This window comes from Chelmon rostratus, chromosome 2 (genome assembly GCF_017976325.1).
Source record: "Chelmon rostratus isolate fCheRos1 chromosome 2, fCheRos1.pri, whole genome shotgun sequence".
NCBI lineage: Eukaryota > Metazoa > Chordata > Actinopteri > Chaetodontiformes > Chaetodontidae > Chelmon > Chelmon rostratus.
The window spans coordinates 25,852,548-25,880,348 of record NC_055659.1 but is presented as its reverse complement, the minus strand read 5'-3'; the positions used below and the strand labels follow the sequence as shown (position 1 = coordinate 25,880,348).

General features: G+C 41.8%; 1 protein-coding gene across 5 annotated transcripts in view; it reads left to right on the top strand.

Annotated features, from left to right (window-relative positions):
• foxp1b (forkhead box P1b) overlaps positions 1-27,801 on the top strand; it is a 148,784-nt gene that overhangs the window by 132 nt on the left and 120,851 nt on the right. For 4 of the 5 annotated variants that reach the window (XM_041962681.1, XM_041962671.1, XM_041962663.1 and 1 more), the window contains exons 1-2: positions 110-210; positions 18,327-18,424. The gene's annotated coding sequence lies outside the window, so the exon portion shown is untranslated. Of the gene's footprint in view, positions 1-109; positions 211-18,326; positions 18,425-27,801 lie in introns of those variants that run through there. The other variant, XM_041962654.1, reaches the window with a different exon arrangement.

Genomic DNA, 27,801 nt, shown 5'->3' with positions numbered 1-27,801 from the left:
TTATCTCTTTCTCCCTGTAGTTAAGTTACTTAGTCCCCCCACCTCGCCACCAACACCAATGCGGGCGGAGTAATATTGTTGGTGTTTATGGTGTGATTTGTTGCACGCGTTCTCGGTACACAAGCTCGCGTGCACGGGTTCGTTATCTCATACTAGCGAATCGGTACCCTCCGCGTGCGCCCTAGCTGCTGTAAAGCGTTTTCCATTCGGGTAAGTTTCACTATTATCATGATGTTAACGTTAGCTTTGTTGTATCGTGTCTAGATACCTGCTGCTGCTGCTGCACTCAAACACACACACGCTCGCACACACACGGAGTTTGTCCGCGGTGTTTTGTGCTGTTTTCTAGAATTGGTACAATTAGCGAAATAAACAAATAAACAAACACCTGTATTCTTATTGTGTAGGCTGGTTGGTAGCGTCGCTGTAACGGACGGCTGTTACAGGAGTGTTTCTTCTAACTATGCTACGAGTGTTGTATCCTCTACTTTTTGGGAAAGTTGTGTTTCTGACTTAGTTGAGGCTACTCACGAGACCCCGGAGGGAAACGCATCTTTGTACCTAGCTGGCTATTAAGTGCTGGTTAGCGATAGCCGCTAACAGTCCGCAATTAGCGCCCTACCTGCTAAGAGCAGAGCCGTGAAGTTTTGAACTTAGCACGGTGGAGGGGAAGTTTGAGTGCCGTGATTTGTCTGGAGTAAGACCAGGGAAGGAGCTTTTCCCCACGTGTTAGCTGCCCTCCAAACTCCGACAGAACAGAGGAAGGCACCGCAGCAGCCCCTAACTCCACTTCTATGTGTAACACGGCTTTAACTAACCGGCAGGTCAGCCTTTCTTTGGCTGTCCATCTTTTGCGTTACTGGAGGCTGTTTTGGCGTGACCTGTCTTGACAACGAGCAGGCTGTAGACAATGCGTTTTAAAGCGGATATTCAGCTCGTTTCACTTAACTTGTACTTATCATTAAGGGTTTGGTGGATCTTTTTTTTTTTTTAAATTATAGCGGTGACAGCTTAAAGTCGCTCCGACATTCAAAGTTTTTGCCAAATATGTCTCATTTAACTGTAGTGCTCCAAGTTCGAGCGAAGTTACTGGGTCAGATGTGGTTGGACATTTTCTGAGCTGTACAATAAGCTGAAGTTTCAGAGCACCTTATTAGCACTTCTGAATAAAAGTGTTTAAATTTTGCTAAATTAACAATTAACAATTACCTGTTGTTACTCCAGGGCGGAAGTGGAGAAAATTGTTTCTGTTTTACTAATGTCATGTTATTCTTATGCACTGTCCAAAGGAATGTGATCGAGCAAAACTATTTTATAAAAACACATTCAAAACAAAGCAATCGAGTCAAGCCGTACTCTGAATATTTGAGATGTATTTTCTGTTTTAATTAACATTTTATAACAGGTGTATGACAGACCAGTGGACACCAGCCACCAGTATGATACTGATTATGCCACTTTTAAATGTATATGTACGTATTATACACTCTTGTCTCATGTACTTAATTCGTGTTGATTTATTAGTTATTTGTCAAGTCAGACAGAATTAGTTTATTTCCAAAAAAGCCCACAATTTTAAATAAAAAAGATACAGATTGTGTATGTCTATTGAGGGTCAACTACACACACACACATATGAATGAAATATTACCCCAATATTTTATACAGTAAGTCTGCAGCTGGCAGCAGCAGGACTGAAACCATCTGAAAATTTACAAAAGGGAAACTGCAGCTTTAACAACTATTGCTGGCAGTGCTCCCTCCTCTTGGTCTTTGGATTAGTCATTGTCTGAGGGGAAAAAAACACTTTTTTGTAGGAGAAGTAAAGTAAACAGCCTCCAACAAGCGAACCTTGACAACCCAGATTAAGGAAAACATTGGAGATCAAACAGTGCTGCTGCTGGGCTGTTGTCATGAGCTGCCTGAGAGAGAGCTGCAGACTATTTGAACAGGCACTGGGGTTTGTGTGCTCACTTATGCAGAAATGGACCTTCGCAAATGCTGACCCAGGTTTCAAAACACAGGATGAACTTTCTTTGCAACTTTTCCAGGCCCTGCCGTTTGACACGGCTGTTTCATACAGACAGTCAGCCTTCTGCTGTTTCTAATGGGAACGGGCTAACGCTGTCCCCTGCGCCTGCTTCCAGAAACTAGAGTGGCTGTACTTTCTCTGCCCCATACTACAACTGAATAAATTGAGTTGGCAGGGGGGAAAGTGAAAAAGCTTGAAATTTGAGGAAGAGCAGCTGTATGCATTGTAATGACGCAAGATCCTTAACGCACCAATCTGTGATTTTGTATTATTTGGAAAGCCCTTGTTTCTAGTTTGGCCTCTTCAGGCTGGGGCTAAGGCTCTTCTTTGTAGAGAGTTGAGGTTCAATTGGTAAGAAAGTAATCAGTCACTCATGCATTCAGTGTGGGGACTCCCATCCCTGAGTGGAGCGGCGCTCTCTTTCATCTGACGGCTCAGTATTTGTGAACACACATTGAAATACCCTGTGCTGGGTACGGAGGGGCTGTAAACTGACTGTGCACCCTTGCTTGCAGCTGAATGATAAGGAGAGTTATTTTCGGTCCAGTGTGGGAATAAGGTTCTGCATTCGCTGGGTTGTTTCTTTCAGATTTATTTGCCGGCTTCACCCCTCATTTGATTTCAGATACAAGACGCCCTCAAACCAGTTGCTTGAAACAGTTTTGCACAAAGCAAGGCAAGTGACAGATGAATAAAGGGAGTTTTGTGGCAAATGAATTTGTCATGTAATTTTTGCATGTTTGATTCACACCACACAAAGGGGGAGAGTAGTGGCGATGTGAATACGAGTGCAGCACGCTCATTAGTGCTGTATTACATGAATGGAAGTGATAACAAAGGAAAGCAGAACAATATTTCCAGGGTAAAGGTTAGTGTGTCCCGGCCCCTGTGGTGTGCCCAGGCAGACGGCTCTCCCTGCCAGGGAAGGCGATTGGTCAGAGAGTGGACAGCTTCAGGTGTGCTCTGCGCAGCTCCTCGGTCTCTATGGAGACAGCAAAATGCTCAGGATGACCATTAACTCATGTAGCCATTAATTACTGTCCTCTACTGTCATCTGTCCTTAGTAAAGGCAGGGATGCTGACAAAAAATATCATCTGTCTGCATGGAAGGAAGGGGGAGACTGTGACAACAATCAATTAACTTGAGTTACTAAATGAATTTACTGCTGATGTTGTGTTTCAGCAATTCGGTACAACATTGGGATGCAGATTGTCCATTGTTGGAAAACACTGAAGTATCCTGGATATTTTTTTTGTCTGTCAAGTTGGTGTATTACATTAGTTGTGGGTGTGTTGTGTTTAGATAAATGTAGTAGTGTGTTAATAAATAATTGGCCTGTTCTACATGCAGTGAAGTTTGAATGAGGCTTGATGGGCTGCATAACATCCAGCTACAGCCTCTGCTATATTAAGCAGCTTTATTGCAATGGTACCAGTAAACAGTATTTTGCTCAGTGTTTTCCCAGAGTAATATCATCATATTTTTCCTTGGATTTTAATCTAGGTAAAATATGTTTTTGTAAAAACTCATCTGCTACTTGAGAACCCTGCAGAAATCAGCTGATTTGACTGAGCGTGTTGCTGATGGCCTCTTCTCACGACAGGATGAAGATGATTTAGAACGAAAGATGAAAATAAATTAAACAGAGTTCTCATTGCACCATGTAGGGTTTGTGATTATTTTGTGAGATAATACGATTGTGATATGAGTCACGATTTTAGTGCCAATGGTAATTTTGGCATTTGATTTTCACACCAAAAAATGATGGTGACAACAAGCGTGTTCCCTTACACTTGGAGAGTATGGTTTGCAGCCGGGCCATCTCTGCAGCAGCACAACGCTTCATTTCTAACAGCATGTTGTGACACATTTTACAAAAAACTGCAGCTTCTGGGATTTGGATATTGCACTTGGCCTTATTGTGATTTCGATAATTTTTCCATTAATTGTTCACCTCTAACCATTTTATCTCCAGCTAAAGATACATATCACGACATGGCACATTTTCTGTAAACCCAATGAATGCATAGGTTTAATAGAAAAACCACATGGAAAGGACTATATCTTTTTACAATTTGAGTTATTTACTCAACAGCTAAAAGGAACTTAACTCATATGTGATTATGTTTCTCCTTTCATTTTGAACCCTTGTGCAAATTTTCACTCGACTGTACTTTTGTGACACTCATCCGTAGACTCTCTCCAAACTGTTTGATATAATTCTTGCGCAGGTGGTAAAAGAGGTTAGTGGTGTGTCAGCCTGTTGTGGGGTCGCACTGCGGCATCATTTTCAAAGTACAGTTTACTGGTCTGTGTCAGACTTTTCATAGCTAAATCTATGGGACAGAAGTAGCCCCTCTTTTAGGTACGAGCTCCATGTTTTGTCTTGGCTGGTCGGACTCCTCCTGTTCGGAATTACCCCATTCTGCGTCACATTAGCTTTCCTCATTGTTTGTTTGTGTTGTGTTCATCTAAATTTCCTTCCTGCATCTGTGCCGTGCAGAAGAACGGTCGGCGTCATCCAAGTGATGAAAAATATCGCCGCAAAGAGTGTGATTTGACACGCAACGAAATAAAAGGGAGCATAATGTGAAACGATCAATGTTTTTCTGTTGTCACATGATATGTATCCTCACATCACGCAGCCCTAGCACTGATGTGATTTGCATTGAGATTTGACACCTTTATTAGGATTATAATAGGGAGTGTAGTGAAACTGTCAAACCTGTTCAAAATGTATACATGTGATGTTTTACATCTTTCATATTCAGACCTTTGTCAAGTGTTATTCAAGTGAAGTGTATTTAAATAAACAAAATATAGAAAACATTGCCAATTTAGAAAATTCTTAGATAATTCATGAAATGAATTGTGTCAATGGTAGACTAAATGCAAGTTTTCTTTGTTCCTTTCTTTCTTCTTTCTTTCTTTCTTTCTGTACTTTCTTTCTGTACTTCCTGTACTTCCTGTACTTTACATACTATACTGGTGTTTTTTTGAGGCACACAATTCCCCTTTCTCACTGTGTGTGTGCAAGAGCCTTTGCGTGCAATAACTTAAAATCAGTGTAAGTTTCTTTAATAGCACAGCACTTGTCTGTTTTGGGAATGATGCAGGTAAGCTACAAACATTTTCGTGCAGACTTGAGGGGCTCAGCCATATGCTGCAAGCTGTGCTCAGCTGCCAGGCGAAACCTCTGCACCTGCTTCTATCAGCTGTCCAGTCTGTATGTCAGTCTGCGTGTGTTTATGATGTGGCTTTCCTGGCCTGATGGATGACGCAGCTTTAATTTTTGGGGAATTTTCTATCAAACATGCATTGATTAATGATTACGCTGAGAAGGTTTAGTCATGGCTCTGACATAGCATGACGTGCTTGCATGTTGCTTTGCTTTAAGAGGTTTTTGTCTCTGTTTGAATGCCCACGGTATTTTCAAAAGTTTATCTTCCAACAACAACATTTGATTTGCAGCCCGGCTCTCCGGAAAGATATCTCTCACTTTCATTTGTTGTCTAGACTAAAACTTTGCACAGCATGAAGTGATGTAGATCCTAATAATGTTCTGTCATCAGTTTTCTGTAAGTCATTTTGTTTTCTGGCAAGAAGAAGAAGAGGAAAATAACGTGTTGACCACTGAGTTCCTGGTGCAGTTAATGTTGAAATTTAGCTATTCCTGAACTCACATGGTGGTGTTCATGCTGAACAGGTGGCCTTACTGACGTGGGATGTGATAATTACCTGGAACAGACAATGTGACTTTAGAGAGGAAGAAGCAGCCTCACTTTAAAGTTGTAATTTGTAAAGGTTGAACTCATTTTTGAATATTTTCATGTTAAGTTGCGTGGTTTGGTATTTTTGTGCTGCCCTTGCCAGAAATCAGCGTTCAGTAAAACAGTGCTTAGATATTTTGTTTTTGTCTGTTTGTGAAGTTTTGCTTTCTAGTGGTGGAACCAGAAGCTGCGGCGGCTGCTCGTGCTATCCCGCAGCTTCTTCTGTTCGGTTTTAGATCTTAAGACCTGTCCACAACTGAATGCCTAGAGCTGTAAACGCTTTCACAATCTGAGTATAGGTTAAATCATTATTATGCTACATGAACGGGAGAATGAGAGTCGCAAAACTGACATTTACTAATGTGAAAATGTCACTGACTATTACTTAAACCCTGTTAACAGTAGGCAGTGTAATGTAAAATGAGGTTGCAGGAGCACATCTTTAAGGGCCTCATCCTTGACTTCTTGGCTGTGTTTTCAGTTGGCAGTCCCAGCCTAATAAGAAACATAACATGGCAGGGCCTGCTCTTCCATCATCATTGCTGGGTGGAAAGTTGGTGTGCTTTGATCATGTCTTTTGGGCGCATCACTCCGGCTTAGCCTGCTGCTCGCTATGTGATAAGCCATCAGAGTACTCAGATCTAAGCCGGCAGCTCCGTGGGCTTGAGGAGAGACAGGAGAGAGTAATGGAGATGAGGAGAGAGCAGCAATGCAAATTTTGTTGACAGACTGTTACTGCAGCTGTTCTCTTTGCCTTTGAATTCAACAATGTTACTGTCCATCTTCGCCGGTCCGTTGAGAAAAGGCCTTTCTTTGTGTAGCAGCACTGTTCCCATGTTGTGCATTTTGCCCTCTTGGCAATTAAAACACCTGTAATTAGATGCACATATTAATTGCCTCAAAAAAACACATGTGATTTCATTATTTTACAAACCGTTTGGTTCAGATGTTCTCTTAGCCGTGGTTAACTGATACAAGTTCACTTTGAAGTTCAGTGCTCCGTTTTCACGTTGCTTTCTTCTGTCTGTACATAAAACATCATTTTGAACCCCCCATTATGAAAGGGTGCTCCTAATTGACGGGTTGTTGCTTGTTTATTTGATATATATTTACCAGCTGGGTGGTAATTGGGAAGCAGTAATTACCCAAGATGCAGTGCAGCGCTTCAGCAGAGGTGCTACCATGCTGATGAGTCTGGAGCACAGATGAAAGTATGCAGGTTACTATTATCATCCTCGCAGGCTGTTTAAATACTAGCGGAGAGCAGACATGGCTAATTGGGCCCGTGTCCCATACATAGTGTCATTGTTTACTGTGATGATGTGCAGCGTGAGATCACAAGCGGCATACTTTTATCTTTGTGCTTTTTTTGGTGCAGTTGTTACCAGTGTACCTGAGCAGTTAATAGCAACAATAAAAGGCCAGTGGATGTGAGGGCCTCATGGATTTGAGTCCCTCCTGATGATGTAGTTCCTTCACTGATAATGGCCTTGTTAACTGAGATTCATTACCTCTTCATTCAGAGTCCCCTGGATATTGAGGGAGAGTGTTCTCTCAAAGTACTGGGTTTGCCAGGGTGAAGTCATACTGATGTGGTTTCGTGAGCTATTCATGGAAGGTGGTGACGGTATCTTCCCTGACTCCTGATGATTCAGTTGACCTGAGACTGGGTGGTGGGGGTGGTATTTGACTTTGTTTGCTACTCAATTCCACTTTCACACCAACTCTCGCTTTCTCTCTCTGTCTCCCTCTTTCTCACAGTCGCTTCCTCTCGCTGTCCAATTCGCTCCCTCAAACACGCAGAGATGCGCACCTTGTTTGTGTGCAGGCTGCTGTTGTTTGATAGCCGGCTCTCCCAGTAGGTCTTCAGACATTGTTGTTGTTTGCCTGCATTGGTTGGAGTGTGTGACTTGCATTTGCCGGGCTCCTTGGAGGGAGTTTGTTTTTGTTCTCAGTGTTGTAAACAGGGTGGGGCTCCATTCCCAAACCACTCAGTTGGAGAAGGTTATTTTCACAGGAGTTATTTTTTTTGTTTATCATTTCGGTCAATAGATTAGCCTGGGATGGAATTATGTGTTGAAGCAGACAGTGTGGCTAACCATTTGCTGCATGTGCTGACTAGATAAACACTTTGTCAGTGATGTTTTTGTAATTATGCCAAACTATGCCTAAATTATAATTTTACCTCAGAGTTCTCAATTTTAAACAACTAGGTAATATTTTGCTAAAATGTGTCACATTGAATTCTTGTAAAAAATATTTAATCACAGAATTTTGTTTTAGTTAATCTCAGACATTATGTCAACATTTTACCGGTTATTTTTTCTAATTCTCTGACATATCAATAACAAGATAGCAATGATTACAATATACATTTTTCCACCCCTAGACTGGCCATATATTTTGGCTTTTAGAGGCAGATTTTGTACATTGTGAGATAATAGTGCCCCTTGCTGTTCTCATTTTAAACTCTAATCACAGCACATAACATTTGGTACTTTCAGTAAAGTCTTTCCTCAGGTCATTGCATCATTTTCTGACTAACTTAGTGTCTCTGCCAGAGGAAAAGAATGAGGTTGTCCTCAGATGCCATTTTATCAGAAGCAATTTTAATATTAAGATTTTAGTTAAATGCCAAAAATTCATATGAATTCAAGTCCCAGCCCAGTGTTCAAAACAACCCACCAACGCTTCTGACACCTACCAGATTGCTATGAACACACACTAGTTGAATCATGGTAGAAAACACCAAGTCTGATGTTGCTGCAACTTCAGATTTTTGAAGTAATATCTGGATGATATTTGGATTTATATAGACTTGCCGCTTTTGCAGTACTTGAAGCAACTGTATCGTGTGTGAAAAGGTGTCATCCACAGAAGGATCCTTGTCAGCAGTGATACATCTCTGGCTTTCACTGAGTGGCTCGGCATCAGATGCTGCGGATGTGCGTAAAGTCCCTTTTTGACGGGAGGCAACAGCAGCAGTGGCTGCATGTGATCCTGCAAAGGTCTCACCAGAACCGTAGAGCAGCAAGCGCGTCAGTCCGCTGTGTGACGTGCAGCAAGTGGCAAGTTTGAAACAGTCGGTACAGCAGTAGAAAGTGAGAGTATCTGGATCCAGGTCTGTGACTGGGAATTGCATCCTCCAGCTGTGTCGCTGTAGCAAAGTTACTGTTGCAGTGAATGCATGGGCGGGAAGCAGCTGCGTAGGCTACCTTCATACAGCCAGTTAAATACAGTTGCGACTCCTCACAAGAGTGCTAAATATTGTTATGGTACAAGAACATTCTATATTATCATTAGGGTTGCAGCAGTATGAGATTTTCACTGTAGGATGTCTGTATCACAATTATTATTATTATTTTTATTATTATCAGCTAAAATGCAGATTAAAGGAACGAAAACAGAGGGTTTTTTTTTGGTTGAACCAACGCTTCATGATAATTTCACGAAATATTATGTCCTGTTTTTTTTAAATAACACTAGCGTCCTACAGTTCAGTACTGTAGGCAAGCAAACGTGATATGCGAACGTGTGATAACCATCAATTTTTACACCATGGTGTACCGCTGCAACCCTAGTCGTCATATATGGTTAAGTATCCGTTTGATTTTTACAGTGCGTTCATCAACACATCGAAAATTTTGGTTCCAGTAATTCACAGAGAGGGAGAGAGAAGCAGCGTGTCTCAAAATGAGTTTGTTAGCCTGAAACAGGACTCATTTTTCTCTCACTCACTCTCTAGGTCATGCAGTTGAAGCAATTTACTCAACCGCACTGTATATCATATAGAAAAAAACACACTTACTCAAAACTTCAACGTAATGAAATTAATCATTGTTAATCTGTTATAGCTGCAGGATTGATCAAATCAAAATTGCATTGTCAATTCATCTTAAGTTCAGCTGGAGTGATTAAAGGGGACGCTACAGCAGCATTTTGTGTAATGACCTTGTGCTGGGAGTAGTCCCCTGTTTCCAATGAGACCAGTGTGCTGTGCCTCTTGACAGTAAGAGTGCAACACACACACACACACACACACACACACACACACACACACACACACACACACACACACACACACACACACACACTGGTAGTCAGGTGACATAACAGCAGGCAGTAACAACAGCCACGTAGCTCATGTGCAAAACGTGATCTGTCAAAAACAAAACAACAGCGGTGAGGGGAAAAAAGGCGACTTTTTGGAGTTCAGTGTTGAGTTTTTGCACAGGAGCACTAACATACACATAAACTTTTAAACATCTCTTTCGCAAACCAGCATCTGCAGCTGATCTGAATGAATTCAAAAGGCCCTCTCATGAATGGGTGAACACATGTTTGTATTAGAAATGGAAATTTTGTTGAATGTCATTGTCACTTAAAGACGTCTATCTTAGTGACTACCTGACTAGACAGAGAAAAAGATTGTATGAGTGGGTGAGCGAGAGAGAGAAACTGAACTGGAACTGAAACTTTATTTGGTACTTATTTTGTTCCAAGTGCTATAGTAAAAAGCATGAGAAAAAACTATGATGTTACACATCTGAGTCTCTGCAACGGTGATGACGACCAGTCGCACCAGAGATTAGCCTGTGACAGCAGTGGATTATATATTGGTCAAACACGAGTAGAAAGTGTGTGTTACACCACATCAAATATGGAGGTTGTGTATGAAAGAGACCAAAATTTGTCACAATCTATTTATTCTCTTTTTTATGGTTAGTAGGTATTTTAGTTTTCAGTTATCTGTGGTCAAAATTCAAATTTCAATTGTGTAATTGTGAATGTATATTGACAATATCTGAAAATATTTTTAACTGCAATGCTTTGTTGAAGCTATCCTTAATCATGAGAGCTTTTTCATTCCCACTGTACTCTGTTAACTATTTTTTGCACCACATGAACCATCCCATTGCCTTGAAATGATTGACATTATTCCAGTGTTTTCCTGCAACATGAACACGGTCGACAAGTACAGAATTTGTGAACTCGAGGAGTAATGGAGTGACACTGACAAGTGACATCAAAGTGCCTTCTGCACCACACTTTCCTCCCAGATTGCTACTGTTAACCATTTACTATTTACTGTTTACAGCCTTTTGTTGGAAATTTACAGCACCTGTTGTAAATGCTGCAAATATGGTGTGGTTTAAGCAATCAGCTGTCCTGAGTTATTGGATATTTTTCTAAAAGCCTTTTCATGTTGTCTATATGGAGTGCATGATGCACAAGCTTTTAATGTGTTGACCAATCAATTCCACGCACCGAAAACAACTCGCGGTTAGAAATGACTAAATCAATCTTTTCATATCCTGCTACAGAGAGGAGTTGGGCCAGGATTTTGAGTGCATTTCTGTGTAATTTACACACAGTGGTATGCAGTGATTGAAGGGCTAATTCAAAGAATTTTAATCACTCCAGCCAACCCTCTTGCAGTGTCATCTTTTTTTTGCAAATTCCCCATAAAATGAATAGATGAGCAGTCTCTTTTTAGAGCATAATGGCTACATTAGAATATGAGATGGATAGTAGATGAAAATCCTGTATCCTTCATGCACTCTTTCTCTTTCGCTCAGTCACTCTGATCTCTTTCATCAATAGTGGTCCTGTGTAAAAGACCTTGCCGGCCACAATGAAGTGTTCAGTTGAACCTCAAATAGACAGAGGAATGGAAAAAGCAGAGGTGAGAACAATTTGAGCAGTAAATTGTAGAGTGGCTGGCGTAGGACCGACTGTTCGGGAACCAGCTTAGCTAATGTATGATTTCATGCTGTGGAACCAGTAATAGATTTGTTTTGTTTGTGTTTAAGTCCCTCCAGCTTCATTGATTGCAATGCCACACCCTCCTACCAGATTCACGGTGACAGCTCTTTTTCCACCAAGTGAGATCATACCATTGAAGGCTGTGTGTTGTTCTCATCAGGGCCAACCACATAGTGCCAGTCAATATGTAAACAATAGTGGAGACAGTTTCTCATTGCCTAACTGACATTTCTCAGTGCTTGGCTGATGATTCATCTGAGAGATGTCATCTCACAAAGTGTTTTCAGGGTGCACAGCGGTTTCAATAATTCACTCGGTGATCTTTGTCCGCCACATCCACTGCCATATACAGGTACTGTATATGCTAATGCTGTATGCTACTCAAGGCCGCTCACTTCTTGTTTGGACTCTGATCCATAAACAAGAGACGATATTTCAGATCATGTGACCCGACTTGGAAAAACAAGTTCTTACCTAAACAGAGAACGCTGTTGTTAACTACAGGAGCATGTGCATTGTCATCAGTATGTAAGTCTAAAAGTTCATCATCTGTGTGGGGATCATCACTTTCTATTCTAGTAGTTAGTTGTGTGTGATATATGTGGATTTACTATCAATTCCAACAGGTTTGCACAAGGAAACCCGTGAACACACAGTGTCTGTCTGCTGAGCATATGAAGTTGCTCTGTTCATGTCCAAAATAACGTGGAATTGCTGAAGGTAATGGATGAAACACTGCGCAGCTTGTTTTTTCATGTGCTCTGGTCCTCTCTAAGGACTGAGTCTGTTCTTATCGAATGTCTCTGATAATTATTTAGTAACTGACGAAGAAAGCTATTTTCTCACAAATGTGAATAATTCACAGAGATAATTCATGAGACAATGTAAGGTAACATAAATAACAACATTTGCTGCTTGTAAATTGAACCTAAATGGTCTAATGAGAGTCAGCAAAGGTGAAAATACACAATATCCCTATCAAACAGAGATGATGGGTCAACTGTTTATGTAGACAACCAACTATGGGGCATTGTGTTAGTTTAACATTCTGCAGCAAGTCTCCTGGTTACTGGCAGCATAATAGGATTAAAGCGTGTCATCCATGCTTCTGCTATAGAAAATAAAGGAGAATTGCCATAAAATACAAACTGACTAAATCAAGTGAAATCTGTGCCCCACTCTAACTCCAGCTATGAGTTATAGGTGCTTTTTTTTTCCTTCCACGCCTCTTCAGATAGCATGAGAGTTGGTCAGTGGTCAACTGATCCACTCTCTTTTGTATGAAGACATCTGGCAGTGATGTTACAGGAGGCAAAGATTTTGCTTGCTTTCATGTTCTGGAAATGAAACCTTAGATATTTCTCTCCACTTGTGCAAATGTAAATGATTTGCATGGAGTTTGTCCCTGCTGATTAAGGCTGTTTGGACTGTTCTTCTTTGGAACCATGCCAATTGAATTTTCTGCCTTCTAACACGCTTGGAGAGTGGGGAATATGGTTCTCATTGGGCCCGAGGCTTGATCTCCTTCTTGCCTCCCCCAATCCTTTCACATCACTCTGACAATTAGTGAGCCCGACCATCCCCAAATGACACACGTAATTAAAGAGTTGGCATTATAATTACAATGTGTTTATTGTCTGTTTATGGGTTTTGTGCAGTGCATAACGCACTGGGAGATTTCTTTGGTGTAAATGGATTCAGGGCTGTTAATATACTTGGTGGTGAATGTGATTTCATGTGGTTAACATCTCGATATCTCCTTCATCAGCCCTTTGACAGTTGCTCTGTTAGTTGCACATACAATGCAGTTTGGCTGACAGCAGAGCCTGGCACACGAGAAAACCAAATTATTTAGTCATGGGCTTTTAACAGGCACAACGGTAAATGCATGTTAAGTAAATGATGCAATTTATTCCCCTCTCCTCATTGCCAGGCTGGCTGCCACGGGACTTCTGCCAGCTTTAAATAAGTGGTACCCAGATGGTATTCACATGATGCCCACTTGGTTACAAAACGGTCCTGGGAAATAAAGCCGACTGCCACAACAACCGACGGGTCAGCCGGTGAGCCTGTTGCTGTAGCACTCTGCATGCGCAAATGGGTTAATGCTGTGTGTCACTTTGCTGAATTCTTTGGGAAGGTTGTTCCTCGGGGGTCCTAAATTGGAAAAGAGCCCCTGTTAATGAGGAGGGCGGGATAGACAGATAGGGGAGAGAGATTCTCTGCAGGAGTTCATTTTTTTCGCTGCTAATGTTGGGCTTCTTGATTCCTCAGAAAAGAGCTAAGAGGCAAGTGATGAGCTTTGCCTCTAGAGTGATATAAGTCTGTCAGCAAAGTGATTTCTTTACCTTCTTATCTTAAAAAGGCAAAGTATCCCGCAGACTCTTCTCTTCTCTTCTCTTCTCTCCTCTCCTCTCCTCTCCTCTCCTCTCCTCTCCTCTCCTCTCCTCTCCTCTCCTTGCGTTTTGCAGTCTGCCTCCTGCTCTGCAGCTGTGCTGCTCTCTGGGCTGGCTTTCTCCTGGAAAAGTGGTGAACTGTGTCATCTCCAGCCACTAACAACCAACAGCTGCAGCACCAGCCACCGCTGCAGATCGAGGGACAATGTGAAACTGATTTTCTAACGCAGGGAAATAAATAAACAAAGCCCCTGAAAAAAAAAGAAACAATACCACAAACAACACACAGCTTATGCAAATGCTGGGGAAATGTGTTGGCGAATCGATAAGCCCTATTTGTGTACGAAGAGACTAAAGGACAAGAGTGACCATTTTACACAGAGATGCACATTACTAAGTTTGCTTTTTTATCTGCAGTAGCTACCCCCAAACATCTGTTCAGTTTTTCCTCCTGCAGTACATGTTAAACCCACACATTATGATGAAACACATAAACTATTTGTTTTTGAGTTGTGTTGGGTGTGTGTTGCTGTCTACACATGAGGCCAGATGTTCGAGGCAAAGTTTTAGTCATTGTGGTTGGAGAGGGGTCAAACTGTCAGTAGGTCAAAGGTTGAAGAGCATAAAAAACTGCAGCACCCACGCAGTTAATTAGAGATGAGAGATTTAGGGGGCAGTGGCATATTTATGTCTCCGTGTTCACTTCTTTTAGCTTCGCTGCTGTTGTTTTGAGCCTCATTGTAAAATATGAGTGTTCTGGCAAAGTCTGTTGCAAGACACGACAATTTCTTTTGCGAGATGTCTGTTTTTTCCATGAATGAAAAATGAAATCTTAACAGCTCATCCCATTGTTTAGCTTTTTCTCCCAGTCACCTTGTAATTGTTTCTGTGTCATAAGCAGCTATTAGTATTGCTAGAAAATGGTAATGCTTTGAGAGAGTCATCTCTCCCAGAGAATGGCTCTCTATCACACTCTCACATTCTTTTAAAAGGGAAAAGGAAGATGAATTTTGCCCATAAAGGCTGTATCACAAGGGCTTTTTATCCTAAATGGCTCTGGGGATTGTTATCTGTGGGAAGTGTGTCCTGCCTCCGTCGTGTTCAATCAAGTGTCCACTTAGCTGTGACTGGGAGTAATTGTTCCCAAGTGGGCCACACACTGACCTGTTAATGTCTGCGTTGACCCTCTAACCTTGTCAGCACGTCTTGGGGAGGAGTTTAAATCATGTGGATCTCCTCCGTTTCTTTACGCTACCGGGTCAAGTGGGCGTCGGCCCTGAAAGACCACTCTCTTGTAATTGTCCCCAGCAGCATGGGTCAGCCATGGGTGTTCCCAGAGACCGGCTCTTATTAGATGAGGTACTGGGAGTGGTGTGACTTAATGGGTCAAGCCATTGATCCGATACAGCACCGATGTCCCCCAGTGCAGTCACAGTCTCTGCAGTACCTGATCACCAGCTTGACTCCGGTTGAGGGGCTGTCAGTTAGGCTGCTGGACTTTATGGATGCAGAGTCTGTGCTCTTTTTTGAGTATCAGCTCTTGTTTATGTATTGCTTATCATGCCCTTACATTTTTCACTCTCAGATTTTCTTCTTTTTGAAAACTCACACAAGTTCCTTGGTGTAAACCATGGTGCCACATGATGACGCATAACAGATTTAAGGCGCCATACATGTTTCTTCATCATTGATTCCCATGCAATAAAGTCCCACTCACTAGATATGATGGAGGTTGTTTGGGCACAAAACACCAGATGGACAACAAACCATGGTAATATGTAAGAAGTGCATGAAGACTGTAACAACAAAAGGGGGCAAACAACAAACTTATTTCATCACATCAAGCAGATGCTATTGTGAGTTCTAAACCAAGCAGGCTAACTACATTGGCTCGCATTGCATTGCAGAATCTTCATCTTTAGCAAGTTGTACTTTATATTTTGTCATATTGTCAAAAATGTTATCACAGAAATACCCTGAAATAGCAGGATATAATTTTACCTACTTCTGGATGCACTCAGTTCCAAACACATATGCAAATGAGACAAGCATCAATTGTGCTAGTAATACTAAAACAATTTTCAGTCAGTGTCAAGGTGGTTTGCTCATAATTTATAGTAAGACTCCCAGCCTGACTGATATGTGACTGTCTCATCGTCATGAACTATATGTCTGTCAGTGACAGTATACAACAAATATGTTGTGTTTTCAAGTGTGCAGCAGGTGGCCCATTATGATTTAAATAGCAAAACCATCATTTTGCACCTGACGGATGCTAATTTCTGACCCTTCTCATACTCCTCAACAAGGATGGACAGCTTCAAATGCCCGTCTAGTTTGCCTGGAAACTCACAAATAAGTGGCAATTAACACACATGCTGCAAAGTGGCTGGATGTGGAGTTACTTCAGAAACCGACATAGTTTGTAATTTGAGTGAAAGGGGGGGGGGATTACAACCACATGTTTCCAGAGAAGGAGTGAGCTGAGTGTTGAGCAGCTGGCATGCAAAAGGCCACAAAGTGAGAATGGTTTCTTGTCAGAGGTAAAAAACTGTAACTTCACGCTGGCGTCGACGCACGCAGTATATCTTGAAGTGTTTGGTTAGTTCATCTTTTTTATGGACAGGGTACACAATAAAATGCAACCACTTTTTAAAATCCCGGGCTTGTTAATTTGCAATAAAGACTCCGAGCGCCCTCTTAAGTGTTCGCTCTCCCGTGCTGTTTTAACATCCCTTTTGTGAGGCAGCAAATAAATGCTGTCTTCTTTGAATCTCCTCATCAAGTGCTCGAACAAGACGTAAGTGGGAGACGTGGCGGCGAGCTCAAGTCACTGAAAGCACCTTTGTCGTCGATCTGAAAGTCAGAGGACTTTTAGAAGCCAGTGTTTCTTGTGAGGGGCATGGAGACACAATAGTGCAGCCATAAACCCATGGGGGGGGGGCTGTCTGTTGGGATCAACATATTTTTGGGAGTAAAGACAGGGATGCAACCGAGTAATCAGAGGGGTCTTATCTGGGGCCGATGGCAGGCCCAGGAATGTGGACGAGCTGTGGAAACAACGGCTGCTCTAATGGGGTTAGTTGAATTCCACACTGGTGAATTATGAGGAGCTGGGACGTCGGGCTGTGGTTTGTTGTGTCTGGTTGGAGAGCTGCACCGCTACGCACAGAAGCAGAGTTATAGATTTGGTTTCTGACACGCTCTCTCATAGAACAGGCCAATTAACCGGGAGCTGAATTGCTTTGCTGTGCCGCTGGAGACGCAGCCACATTAAACAGCAAAGTGGTACACACATATATCATAGGGCAACAAGCCACACATGCAGCCGTGACTCCTGTGACAGGGACAAAACCAGAAGCCATCCATTCCGCTGCCTCATTTGCATGATCTGAACCGTATCTGGAAGTCATTAGCATCTTTCCACTTGTTTATCTGGCTACAGATGAATGCTTTTGAGCTTAACACCATGTTTTTGAATAAACAAAACGTCCAGCTTGTTTCAGATGTTGTTGGAAGTCATGCATCATTTATGTAAAAAACCATGTAATATTACAATTTATTTATTTATTTATTTATTTATTTGTTTGTACCGAGGCAGAGACCACTGAAGGGTTTGTAGGTCACTGTATTAATGTGAATGCAATCAGACTCAGTGGATGAATTGCCTTCCTGTAGCAACTATCTCATCATGTTTATGTTGTTAGCTTGCTGTAATTGAATTTTGTCAGTAGTATATTTAAAGTGACAGTTATTGCTTTTTATTTCTCACATTATTTTTCTTATTGGGCAACTTTAAAGAGAAGGAAATATATATGAACATACACATAAACAACTCGTAAATGGAAGTGTGGTTGTTTACAATTCCAATCCCATGTCCATTTTTGAACTATGATTGAGAACACGCACAGCCATGTGAAATAAATGCAGCACTTATTTTATGTGGGTATAGCACAAGTGTTCCAACACGTTATTTAAGGCAACTTTGTGACACATTTACCTTTTCATGGTGAGAAATGAACCACAGAAACCAGTGACTTTGATACAAACACTCTTGCTATTATCTTGCCTTGTCCTTCATAGTTGCTTATCTGCATGTTCAGGTATGAGGAGAACTTGATATGCATGTAGGCCAGGAGATACCAACAGGAATCAGTGTGTCATAACATATCAAAGCTTGTGACTGTCGCTGATTACTTTTACTTTTGTCCGTTCTTATGTCATTTCTGTACATGTGGGCTCAATGGACCAGGGTAGGGGCTTTCCCCACCTTTTCACTTCCTGTTTGTAATAGTTGTATCTTTCCCCTTCCTTCCTTCTCTCTCTTTCTGTGCCTCTCTCTCTCTCTCTCTCTCTGTCAGTGTCCTCTGTGAAACCCCCGTGGTCCTGCCCTCTAGACTGTGAGCCGAATTCTGATTGGAGGAATGGAGTGCCAGTCTGTCCTGCACCAGTGATCAGGGTATGTGGCAGTCCTCCCATTCGCCCGTCTCTGATTTCATACAGCAATGTGTGTTCTGTTTGTCTGTGAAGCCACTCCGAAACACTGTTACGTCTGACTATTAGGCTTTTTTTGTATGGGGCCATAATTAGCTTGAAGCCGATCCCAACTGATGTATTCTGAGCTTTTCATCGGTTTAATTGTTCAGCTGTTTCGGCCAGTGAGCATGGATGTGAAAAAGACACTAATAGTACAGAATAGGGATGAACATTTTGGGGGAAAATATCGAATTACAATTTTACTGACCAATATTGCAATTATTTGTCTAAATTATCCAGGATTGTATTTGTGTAGACTGGTTCCAGGCCTCTGAATTGCTGCCCACATGTTCGATTTTGCCAGCAATTTAAAAAGGTCTGGGACTGCTCGATTGAATGGCTGTTTTTTCAGTTAAAAATCATCAGAGCTACTTCACAACCCCTCATCCTGAAGGTCCTGAAGTTCTTAAATTAATAAGCATGAAACAATAATGTGACCTTCTTATAATTACCCAGAAGATCCTGACAGAGATGCTCTTGGTCATTTTAACTACCTAGCTAGCTGCTAGCTTTAGGAAATGATAATAGTGTGTTTAGAGAAATACTTGCTGCTCTGTTGCTTCTTTTCTACGGTGTCTCTTCATATATCAAAGTAAAACAGAAGTAACATTAGCTACAGTTACATTTTTAGGCAACAGTTGCAATTTCAGCTTTGAACTGAAGGATTTCTGACTAAAGCGTTTTTATGATATTTTAAGATGATCATGTCAATAATTTTTGATTGACAGAAGATTAATCTGCAACTCTTTTTACAATACATTTTTAAGTTGATTTTACAAAAACTCTGTGGTTCCAGCCTCTCAAATCGGATTTTAAAATGGGGCCTCTTGAACATGATGAACAGTTTTGGCTATGTATTGACGTTCAACAGACCAATCAAGTTGAGTGATTAATTTAGAAAATAATTGTGAGATTAAAAATGGGAAGTTTCACTTTTTCAAATAATGTTTTGATCTGAAAGTGATTTATTGTCCAAAATGCTTGAAAATCTTCAACCTCAAGGTGCATGATGAGCTCAGAGGTTCTTTTCATCAATGTAAAATGCAATACAGCCGTCTGTCAATATCTATGAGTTTTGTTCCTGTGTGAATGTAGTATTATGACGTTTTTAGTGGTTGAAACCATTAAAATAGTCGGCATCAAGGGTTATTTTCAGGTTATACTGCCACGTCATTTTGTTATGTCATTTGTATGAGCTTGCCATTATAGTATGGTTTCATTAATATATTAAAATGAAATACACCTGTATTTGCCAACCGTTTTCAACTGATACGGTAAAGTGATAGTAATAGTAATAGTAATAATAATAATAATAATGATAATTATAATTGCAGTAGAAATAGTAATAATAATACAGACATACATACAGCTAATTGGACACCTGAAATCAATTAAACATTTGACATCTGTTGGTGTACAGCATATCGCCCTCTACCTGAATGTTGCACCGTCAGCAGCTTTGTGCTCGTGACTCTCCTTTGTTTTTTAATATCTTTGGCGTACTGTAGTCTTTCTGTCCCGCTCCTCACCTCTGTCTGCCCTGCGAGCCCTGATTGGCTGAACACTTTCTGCACTATCGTCTGGCGGCTTGCCAGCCATGCTGCCAGTGGCTGCCGTGCCCCCTGATCAGAAGAGAATGTGACATTTGTGCAGAGGTAATGGAATCTGCGTGCAATTAAATCTCTGACTGTGAAGAGGAGTCTGTCTCCTCCATGCTCCCCCCATCTCCTGCCATTGCCAGCAGCAGGGGGGGTCAGGCGCGATGATGAAACCTTCCCAGCAGGCCCCTCGTCGCACTCTCTTTCCCAATCTCCATGTCAGGTTGTGTTTTTTTTTAACTTTGCCGCACTGGCTCTGCCTCTATCTGGCAATTAATTACAGAAAACATCCATTATAGAACCTCTCTTAATATTGTATAAGAATTAATATTCAATTATAAAAATTATATTACAGGGCAGCAACATGACCAATGCTGTGATGAATTCTGCTGCAGGTGACAGTTGTTATTTTGTGGTCACTGTTGTTGGGTGGTTAAGCATATTTCAATATTTTTTTTTGTTGGGGGAGTGATAGAGGCTGAGAGAGAGAGAAAAAAGCGGAGGCAGAGGGCAGATTCATGCATGGATGAGGAGAGGGTCATATCTCTCCACTCCTCTTTCTCTGCTGCCCTGCCACGACACTTAACGCCTCATTTGTGGGCTTTGTGGCCAATGGCTTGAGTCTATGACCTGTTGCCATAAAAGGCAGACTTATCCTCTCTGCTGATGAGGCACTTGCTTGTGGGTTAAAACTAGACCCCCTCTGCCGGTGGACTCATATCTAATGGATACGTGTATCCCCATCAGGATAGCTCATAAACAAAAACATCTCAGCTGCCATTGTACTTGGTGGAGCTGGTTTGGGAAGGACAGAGCCACACCATGCAAGCATTTCCCTTGAACTTGTGTAGGAGTGGTTCCTATCTGCGTTCCTCGTCCACACTGGGTGGACGGACATGCAGGATATCCAGGTCAAGGCTTGGCTAAATCCTCCCTGTGTCGTTCACACCCTTGGCGGGTCTGTCCAAATGGCACAGTCTTTTTTCACACTTGTCCTCAGACCAAACACTGGACACACGATTCAGAATGAATATTGAATTGGGAATGCATGTTCCAGTTCATTTAAACAATGGCAGATAGCATTTTATTTTTCACATGCCGCTGCCGAATGTTTGAACCCAGCTTTAATGTGACTGCTTTTCTGTCACGTTCAACCCTTTTTTTTCACATTCAGCTTCTCTGGTAATGTATTTTGTCACGATGAATTATTAATGTCGGCGTTGGTTGAAGGGAGTGTTGTCTCAGAAAATAAGAGGGTCACTCTGTTTCTTCTTCTTTCTTCACCCAAGGGTTAATTTGAACCAACAGTCAAATGAACCTCCCTATTTCCTCACTGCACTATGGGTCATAATGAAAACTGCTGGGTCTTAACTTTATTCACTAACATCCTGCTGAACAAATACAACACCATTCCTCTTGGCTCTCGCTGTTTTCCTCCGTTGCAGATGGCTTTGCTGCATTGTGTGATACGGAGGAAAAGGGTAAGGAGAGAGAAAGAGGCTTACTCCATTAGTGTCATTCGAATGGTGAATTAGATCAGTCTGACAGATAGATGCGGAAAATTATTTTAATTGTATAATTATCTGTGGCTAGCCACTTGTGCGGAAAAGTGCTATGATGTGGGTGAAGGCCGAGGAAGAGCACATTTTGGCCCTCGTGTGCTTATTTTGCCTTTGTACAGGAAATGAACAACAATCGGGGGTCCTGAGGATAAAACATAAACACACCCAAACTCGCAGACACTCCCCCCGGGCAGGTTGTGACACGCTCAGTGAGATGCCGCTCTTTAAAGTAATGTGTCTGGCCAGTGAGCCTTCTCCTCAGGCAGAGAGGAGGGCGCCTGCAGCCGCCTGATCAAGATGGCACAACTTAACACAAATGTAACAGCTATGCAGAATGGCTCGCTTAACACTGCTGGCGCTTTGAAGGGAGAGAGAGAGAGAGAGAGAGAGAGGCTTTAATACATGAGGAACTCGCTTAATCACATTCAGCTGATTTCTGATAAGATGTAAAATGCAAGACTACGGACAGATGGCACTAAATCTTTGGCTTTATATCCGTCACTTGCCATGTGCTATTTTTGTATTTCTCCTGCAGTACATTCCCATGAATGAGTTTGCATGAAGTACCTATCTTAACTGCAAATTTGCTTTGAAAATAATAACAGTGATCTTCTCTTCCTGTTTCAAACAGTGAGGAACTGCTTTACTGAAACAGCTTATGTTTTGTTGTATACAGAATGATTAACTGTGAGACAAATTTAGCTTAGTCTTACATCCTTCATCGTCAGATCATTGTTTGTCTGGTTTTGAATAGAAGTGGTCGCACATTGCATCCTTTGCACATAAAATGTCATCACTGCTAAAGCAGCAAAGTGCTTAGAATTAAATATTACTGCTCTTTTAACAAAGGTTTTGTGTTAGGATTAAATAGTGTAAGGCATGGGTTGTCCTCATCTTAATCCCAGTTGACTAATGCAATTTATCAGTGGAAAAAAAGTGCATTTAATTGACAATTTTGTAAAATATGTTTCACCTCGTTTGGTGTCCTGTAAATATAAATTATGCAAATTTACATGTGACCAATTTGATGTCAGTGACCATTCATTTGTGTGTTTTCATACAACACACAAACGCCCGGACAGAAAGCATTGATGTGGCTCACAGTCTTGACAGATCAGTTACTGAATGATTTTTCAAGCCTGGTGGGCAAAGCTAAGCCCAGGCCGTACACTGATGCGCTGCAGTCAGCAGCTGCATGCAATTTTCAGCTCAATTCATTCAAGTGTAATAAAACAATGCAAAAAGTGCTGGAGGACTGTGGGCCCGGCTTCTCTCGCCCTGGAAGGAAAAGTTGGAATAGGGAATAAGACAACAGTATAGACGTTAAATGGAGCTGCTACCATACAAAGTCCCTTCGCTCAGTGGTTTGGTTCTCTTCCTCGTTTTGTCTATAATGAAAAGCATTTTGTCATGTAATATGCAGGTTGGTTTGTTATCACAACAAGCAGACCTTTAATACTTAATCAAATAATAGATATTCACACACTGAAGCCTGTCTCAGGAGAGTCTTGCAACACAAAGCAATTCATGGACTCGCAGCTTGTCATGTCTCAGTTGTTGCCTTCGTCATGCTCTGTTGTTCAGTTGCATCTCCTGCGATAATGCACGGGGGATTAGCAGGTAACAAGGCAGCGGCGCTCCTTTGAGGATGTTGCGCGTGGCTTTGAATGTCTCGTACAATGCTACATAAACGGAGGGGGACTACCACCAAATGGTGATTTCCCGGCTACGCAGGGAGCCTCCTCCTGGATAATGTGGTAATGAAAGGTGACAGGAAGGACTCAGGGTCTGGAACGAAGCCGGGGCAGCTGGTCAGAGCAGGAGAATAGGAAGCGGTGTGCACCCGGGCTAAAGTGCAGCGAGAAGCAAATTAAAGCTCATATCTGCCATCTCCCTCGCCTCCCTGCACTTTCCTGTTTGGACTTGAAGGTGATTGGGAGCCAAGGCGGTGACAGTTGACGGAAGCTGCGCGGAGGAGAGAGTATTTATTTACAGTGAGATGCAGCGATGCTTGTTCAGGATGCGGTTTCACGCAGGATGTGCCCCCCCCCCAACACACACACACACACACACCTCCTCCCATCTTTCTCATCTCCACCCTCACACTACAATCCCCAAGGTTTGATCAAGAGGGGCTGTCCTGCTGCAGGGCCAGGCAGGCTACATTGTGTAAGAGGCTGGGTCTGGATACAGCCAGCAGAGAGCTCACTCAGCATGCCTTCCTGCCTGACCCAGGAGGAGGTATCAAAGTCAGCACAGGTCACTGGGAAAAGGGAGTGTGACGCTTCAAGATTGCATTGTGTCACGAAAACTATCTGCAGGCGTTACAAAAAAAGGAAAATGGCAATTTATGTAGCAGAGAAAATTAGCAAAATTAAGCATATGAGAAAAGTGTAAGTGTAAAAGAGAGTGTGTGTTTTAAGACAGCCCAAAAGAGACTGTGTGCGTGTGTGTGCGTGTGTGTGTGTGAGTGTGTGAGTGTGTACCCTGCCAGGAATTCCACCTTGTAAAGCAGGAGTTGGGGGGAGTTGAAGGTTTGTAAATCCCAGTAATTACACTGTACAATGTGGTTGCAGTACAATTACCTTTGTCGTCACCCTACGATACAGTATTCACATTACGGTAAACTGCGCATTCTAAAGGTGTAAGTGTGTGCAACATCATTTCATACCACCCAAGAGTAGATATGCAGGAAATTTGAATTTATTAGTCAGATAGGATGGAACATGTAGCAGGCACAACTTTTCGCCTGGCCAAGTCTTACCATCCCTGGCTTTCATCTGGTGGGATCCCGAGTAGTAAGCATGTGGGTGTGCTGAAAAGGTGAGGCGTTCAGATCTCTGCTCGCTGCCTGTCATGCCGGCATTAATCCGCCCAAAGTTTCAAAGGCAGGTTTTATGACCTGCCTTACGGCCTCATCTGTGTGGACAGCGGCATCTAAACTCTGGAGAACCTGCCACATAAAACGCACATCTGTTAAAGCCTAAATTGTAAAACAGCCCCCGCGTGTCCAGGCAGCGTTGAGTTAATAATACACTCAAAGTACAACTTATAACACTCCCCACAGCAACAGCAGCAGTGATTCTCTTAGATTCTCCACTTTTGATCAACTTTTATACCTTTTTTTGCCCATTGTAATTTTATGTCTTTTTTCTTTTCAAGTTTTTGACCTTCAGACAGTATATGTTATTATCCTTCTGACATGCACAATTTCTGCTAGAGCTGCACATTAGATGGTGTCTGTATAGTCAAAAAGAGTGAAGATAGCTAGAATTTATAAGGGTACCGTCAGGGGATAAAATCCTTCTTCATATCTGAAATGCACATTTAATAATTAAAGAGTAAACATAGCTCCTTGTAAACCACCTGCACCTGCTTAAAATCTGTTTTGTCTTTGCAGTGTTTCACACTGAATTCTTCATCTTTTTACGGTATAGGCAGACCACTTCCTTTCCATTAAACACCTTCTTTCTGTGTGACAGAATGACAGACAAGTAGTGATAAATCCAACACTAATAGAGAATTGCTGTGGTGCTAAAAAGGCTAGTAGCATTACCAAATAATGGCAACAAAGCTACAGTGTATGAGGTACTATTAACAGATTGGTGATGATGCAACTTGAGCAGCAGTTGTCATTACAGGGATACAGTTATTACGCACTTTTGCCAGCTCAGTCTCTTAAAGAGGAAGTGTGGTTTCTCCCGTTAAGGTATTTAATCATTGCTCCTATTTGTAATGTCCTGTGTGTTGATCTTCGCCCTCCCCGCTCCCTCTACCACTGTTGGTTAGCTGTGTGCTGGTGAGTTCTTTCAGGGGACAGACGCTTAGCTTTGGTCCTGAGGGAGGGAGGGACACACACACACACACACACACACACACACACACACACACACACACACACACAAAACAACATAAATCCCAGGGCTGATTTGAGGTTTGTTCAAAGGCAAATAACCTGAGGGAGAACCGCTATGTGGTTCTGTCATGTATACAGTGTTGGGGGTCATTTACTGCTTTGAATAGCCATGACATGCAGACATTTTTGTTTGTGGAGGGTAGTAGCAGAACTAAATGTCGGTTTGTTCATTTTTTATTTAATTTTTTTTAATGTATAGCAGGGACAGTATATTTTGTAAATGTTCTATATAGATATGATTCCTCTGAGCAGACCTTTATTGGGTATTATGTGGTGCTGTCAGAATATGTGTGATATTGCTAAGAACTGACCTCAGTGCAGCGTATCCTTGAAGGCTGTGAGGATGTGGAGGATCATCACTTTATCTACAAAAAACAGCATCTATAAATTAAAAAGCTCAGAGGCAAGGTGTTTTAGTTATTCATTATTGGTTCGTGATTTTGTTGTATATGAAGTTGCAGACGGGAATGTCTAAATGGGGACATCCAGGGATTATCTGTTGTAATGCTGTTGCTCTAGTGTAGACTTTGTGTACTGTACACAGAGATTGGCTTTAAGTGAATTTGATCTGGTAAAAGGTTTGAGTGAATCTCTAATATGTGTATATATTGTAGTAAAGAGACGTCTTCAGTTCTAATGAGTTAAGAAAATACCCTAAAGCTTATTTCCATTCAAAAGCCAAAGTAACCCTGTTCAGAAGCAACTTAACTAAGCCAATACTGAGAAGGTCAAATACATTCCGGACAGCAACACCTGTTACTGCCAAAGGCGCAGAGCGAACCATCTTTAAGACTCGCCATGATTTTATTCATCTCTCTGTTGTGAGGCTGTCTGTGATTGATAATGACAACATGGTCACATCGCGCATGAATCGGAAAAGATTTGTTATTTATTGTCATAGCAAAGGCTCTATTTGAGTGGAAACTGGGTCTTAGCCTAATTGATGTTTTGGAAGATGAGCTCAATTGGATGAGTCATTAGGCCTATTACCAGAGTTTTATTAAATGCCCCCACCCAAAAGAAAAAAGAATCCGTTGTGGAATATTTCCTTCCTAGCATAACAGAAGGTTGGATTGGTAAAAGGCAAATAATATATGTGTGAGATTGATCAGTGAGTAGCGACCCCATTATCTCCTGAGATGTTAATTACACTGTGCTCAGCTTGCATGTCAAAAGGCAGATAATTGAAGAAGGTAAAAGATGTGCCACACTTTATTTATGCTTTCACTTGGAGCTGGTAGGAGAGCTTCTTTCTTCTCTCTTTTTTTGTCTACGATGTATTTATTGTTGGGTAATATTACATTGTCTGAGTTGATCATTTTGCAAGGATATTATTCACAATCATTACTGTGGCCTGTGTGTGTGTGTGTGTGTCTGTGTGTGTGTGTGTCTGTGTGTGTGTGTGTGTGTGTGTGTGTGTGTGTCTGTGTGTGCGTGTGTGTGTCTGTATGTGTGTGTGTGTGTGTCTGTGTGTGTGTGAGGGAACACAGGAATCTGCCCTGTCACTGTCACAGCTTTCGTTAAATTATTATTAGTTGAAGTTTCTGCATTATTTCTGATGCAGCTAATTTCTAGCTCAATCTCATTTTACTTTCACTAACTTTTAGACTATATATGAGATGTAAGCCTGCAGTTACACTGATATTCTGCCTGTTGCTAAGAAGCGTAGGTCCCAATAGACCACAAGCTGATAGAAGTTGTAACAACTCAAATTCCATTTGATGGAAACAAAGAATGGAACTGTCATTCACTCCTGTTTTCAGATGACATTGTCTGGTTGCTGTGATCATTTAAGTGCTACAGCGACTACAGCACAGCAGCAGGAGTGGTGAAGCATAACACAAATATAAAAAGAAAGAGGATGGAAACTTTTTTGGGAGAGTCTTCTTGCTGCTTTCCAGGGCTGAAGTTACAGTGTCTGCAAGAGTGGTCCTCTGAAATACACACTGAGGTGAGAGGGTGCAAAAAGCACCAGAAACCCTTTAAAAGGTTTGTCTTTTTTTAAAAACATTGTTTATGTTTCGAGTGTAGTTCCCCCATCTGAGCAGCTCGGTGTCTGTTAACTTCCTATTGACAGCATGTAAGCCATAGGGGACACGCTGTACTTAAAAAAAAAAAAAAAACCTCTTGTTTGTCATTTTGCGTGCTTATAGAGATAGCGTCAAAACTCTGTTTCCTGTGGTTTCCTGTGGAGAACTGTGGTGTCTCTGTGTGCTGCAATTTA